Below are 4663 nucleotides of genomic sequence, written 5' to 3' on the forward strand. Positions count from 1 at the left end.
ATAATGGGAGGAATTTAATATAACTGAGGTGGGCTCAGGTTGCCGGCCAGAAAACCAGTGGGAAACCTGCATTGCATCTGAGGGGGAAGCCTGACAGGATTAAGTGCCTATCAGGCACTTAACTGGCCAGCATCAGGCCACCTCTGGGATTCAGGACCATGGGGACAGAAACCCAGCCTGCCAAGAGCTGCTGCCAGCCAACGAGAGGCCAGCAGCTCGCCATTCCAGGCAGTGCCACCAGGAGCACTGGCTGCCATTGGTAATGTACTCAGGGAGAGGCCTAGGATTGTTGAGGACCCAGGCCACAGGCAAGTGAGGACGGGATGGTGGTCGCGGGAAGGAGGCAATGGCAGGGGGCCACCTTCCCACTCAATGCCGGGTCCCAAAACTAAGTACCTTTGAAAGAGAGATATCCCCTAGAAGGCCACACGCAAATCCAATGGCCTTCTGGAGGTATGGGAAAGCCATACCACTTGCATATAATCCCTGAGCCACCTTTAAATTCTTGGGGCCTGAGGGATAACTGGTGTCAATTGGCTCAATAATGAGACTAATTGACAACCTGCTGCGAATGAGTGCATTCACCCCATTGTGCTCGCTTCGGCAGCACATATATTAAAATTGGAACGATACAGAGAAGATTATCATGGCCCCTGCACAAGGCTGACACGCAAATTCGTGAAGCGTTCCATATTTTAGACTTAAAAAACATTTCACCCATGGGCTTGTTCCCCCCTCCACCTTAATCATGGGAGGTACTCCCACTACCAGGAGACTAACGTGCAGCCTCTCTTGTGATTATGTAGGCACAGCCACCATCTTTCCTGCCTAGATTCTTGTTTTGATCTTTCCCAGGGATTTCCAAGCCTCATTTAAATTGCCTTTTCTTATTTCTCAGTGTTCCTTTCCCCCTCTTTTCATCAACATTTTATGTAATCTTCCATATCTATCATGTACCTCCATTTTCCTGGCTGGTGTGCACTTCAATTTTCACACATGAATCCTTTTTTTTCTCCACCACTTTAGATCACCCTACACTTCACTATAGCTTTGCTTGCTCAATTGATTCTGAGATTGCCCACTGCTTCTTGTTTCACACCTGTCTTGGAAAATAACCCCTGAATCCCTGATTAATTTTCCTCTATAATATGTAGCGAATCTCAAAGTGGGAGGTGACCTATAAAGTGCCAAGATTCAAGATCTTGGCCGTGTTGGTGTGAATAGCAGAGATAGAAGAAGCCAACAGTGATGTTTGCTTGTAAAGCAAGTAGTTAGCAATAACGTGAACACACATGAAACTTCCCATTATAAATAAAAATGATAGTCACAAATACCAAATGCATAAAGAAAATGCCAAATGTTTTCCAAAGTCTCAATTTGACCCTCTGACCATCAGTTCTGCTATAATTCCCATCATACAAACCCCCCACCTATGATCTTTACGCTAAAATATTACAGGTGACTATTGATAACCCATTTTGGATTTATTCACCTGCTTCCATAATGCAGTAAATGCTATGATCAAAATGTACAATCAACAGCCACTGCTTCCTTCCACTTTGGTCAGCTGTCATATCATATTGGCTCTGATTTTGTAGTAGTAATGATGGCAAAACTGTAATTGTCACTGTTGCTACTTATTTGAAACTGAGCGATTTGTGGAGTCTGCACATTCGCAGTTAAACGTGGAAATCCAAAAGATACTATCAGTGATTCTAGCTTCTCCATGGGTTGAGCTACTAAAATCCACTGCAGACTGCAATCAAATAACTGAACTTACAAGAACATTTATGCAGTTAGTCTTGAAACCACTGAAAAAGTTGCACCTTGAATGAAGTGTAGTTGGAGTATTAATTTTGTACTAATTTTATAATTATAGCTGAATAATATCTCTGGCCCTGAAAAGCTAATTTTACATTTGTGGAATGTCATAGTTCACTACATATTTTTAAAATAATTTTTAAAAAGTTTGTTTATATTATTTCAGTTTCTACCTCAACCCGGTGTATATGTCCCAATCTTTATTTTGTTCTGTGTAAAATGTTATCAAAAGCAAATGATAATCAGTGCTTTTAACTTCCTGCTTTGCTGTCTGTGAGAATTCATCAATGTAATTGGGTGCTTACTTTGCTTGATGATGTCCCTGTTGCTGGGTGCCCGGAGATTGCCTTGACCTGGCTCCAGATTCAAATTAATGTTGAGAAAGGTGAAATCCACATTACTAAGATCCCTGGATCTTTTTGGGCAGCTTTCTTTGAGCACTGTTACTTTGCTGCTGACTGCAAAGTCATAATCCGTTTTCAGTGTTGGGGTTGGGAAGTCAGGGCCCTCCTATTAAGCTTGCAAACCAGTATTGTTAGCTGAAGCTACAGAGAGGTTTATGAAAATTGTGTTTAATTTATTTTATCCTGGTCAGGCAAACAGAAAAAGATAAAACATGTACAACATTTCTGCACCACTGGCCTTATGAGTTGTATATATAGCCAACCAACAGAGCTTAGCCCTCGTAATTCATCCATCCACCCTATGTGCATGCTGCCATTTCAAATCACTCTCTGCTCCCTAACTGCATTCCAATCCTGAAAGTTCATAATTTGCCACTTCCGCATATGTGCACAGATCGCAGGGGAGTCAGTTAGAGCAAAAAAGATGGTTTGAAGAGCATACATGGGCTTGAGTAGGTAGGGATTAAACAAGTGAGCTGCTGCTTTGATCACAAGGGGTGATAACTGTGTCCTTTGACCCCAAGCCACAAAGGTCAACTGTAGGACTCTGACTACTGCTTGTTTGAAGGACAAGCATTGAATCAGCAACTGTAGACATACTTGTTTAGTGCAGCAGAGATAGGAACAGGAGGAGGCCATTCAGTCCTTTGAGCATGTTCTAACATTCAATTAGATCATGGTTGACCTCTTCTTTAACTCCAACTACTATTCTTGGTTCCATAGCCATTGCCTCACAAAAGATCCATCATTCTGTTTTGGAATTTTCAATTGGTTCTCAACAGCTTTTTGGAGGAGAGAGTTCCAGATTTGCACAGCCTTTTGGGTGATGAAGTGCTTCCTGAATCACTTCTGACAGCAAGACAGCGCTGAACAGGTGAGACATGGGCAGTGTGGAACCAGTAGAAAAACTGCTGGTTATGTGACTGAGCCAATGACTCCTGGGAGTGAAGTCAAGTTGATATTCAGACAGTCTTGGTATACTGATGCCGATTTGTTGCTTATATTGTCTGATATAGATTGGAGAAATTGGGAATGTTCTCCTTAATTGGAGAAGAGGAGGTTGAGAAGAGATTGGATAGAGGTATTCAGAACCATGTGGGGTCTGGACAGAGTAGATAGCGAAAAACTGTTCCCATTGGTGGAAAGATTGAGAAGAAAGAGGGCACAGTTTTAAGGTGATTGGCGAAAGAAGCAACGGCAACTTGAGGAGAAACACAATGAATAGTTAAGATCTGGAATGCACTACCTGAGAGGTGGTGGAGGCAGATTCAATGGAGGCATTCAAGAGGGAATATTATCTGAAAGAGTTGAGTGTGCAGGGTTATGTGGAGAAGGTAGTTCGGTAAAGCTAGGTGAATTGTTCATTCAGAACGCTGGCTCAGGCATGACATGAATGGTCTCCTTTTATACTGTAACAATTCTGTGATTCTGGTTGGTGTGAATGGCTGCAGCCCTCATTCCAGGGAATCTCTCCCACTGGGAAATTATGGTCACAGGAAGCATCCAGACTCATTGAATAGATCAGCACAGAAGGAGGTCATTCAGCTCATTGAGCCTATAGTGGCTCTTTCAAAGAACAATCAGTTAGTCCCATTCCCCAACCCTTTTCCCATAACCATAGAATCATGGAATGGTTACAGCACAGAAGGAGGCCATTCGGCCCATCATGGCCATGCCAGCTCTCTGCAAGAGCAACTCAGATGGTGCCACTCCCCTTCCCCTTTCCCCTGAGCCCAGTAATTTTTTCCTCTTCAGATAATTATTCAATTCCCTTTTGAAAGGCATGATTGAATCTGCCTCCACCACATTTTCTGGCAGTGCATTCCAGATCCTAATCACTCGCTGTGTAAAAACGTTCCTCCTCATGTCACTTTTGGTTCTTTCGCTATTCACCTTAATCAGTGTCTTCTGGTTCTCGATCCTTCCACCAATGGGAACAGTTTCTCCCTGTCTACTCTGTTCAGACTCCTCATGATTTTGAACACCTCTATCAAGTATCATCTGAACCTTCTCCCCTTTAAGGAGAATAGCTGCATCTTCTCCAATCTATCCATGTAACTGAAATCCTTCATTCCTGGAACCATTCTCTTCACATCCTTCCTGAAGTGCGGTGCCCAGATTTGGACATAATACTCCAGTTGAGGTTGAACCAGAGTTTTATATAGGCTCACCATAATTTCCTTTCCTTTCTACTCTATATCTCTATTTAAAAAGCCCAGGTTCCCGTATGCCTTATTAACGGAGTTCTTAACCTGCCCTGCCACCTTCAATGATTTGTGCACATGTACCCCCGGTCCCTCTGATCCTACATCCCCTTTATGAGTTATATTCTTTATTTTATATTGCCTTTCCTCATTCTCCCTACCAAAATGTATAACTTCACATTTCTCTGCATTAAATGTCATCCAAGAGTTTGCCCATTCCTTGCAGTTTTTTCT

General features: G+C 42.7%; 1 non-coding gene across 1 annotated transcript; it reads left to right on the top strand.

Moving 5' to 3' along the window:
- Positions 1-591: 591 nt before the first annotated feature.
- Positions 592-698, top strand: LOC121288746. Its single transcript, XR_005945427.1, has one exon. It is a non-coding gene; the product is annotated as a U6 spliceosomal RNA (small nuclear RNA).
- Positions 699-4663: the final 3965 nt, after the last annotated feature.

The sequence above is a fragment of the Carcharodon carcharias genome, chromosome 15 (genome assembly GCF_017639515.1).
Source record: "Carcharodon carcharias isolate sCarCar2 chromosome 15, sCarCar2.pri, whole genome shotgun sequence".
Lineage (NCBI taxonomy): Eukaryota > Metazoa > Chordata > Chondrichthyes > Lamniformes > Lamnidae > Carcharodon > Carcharodon carcharias.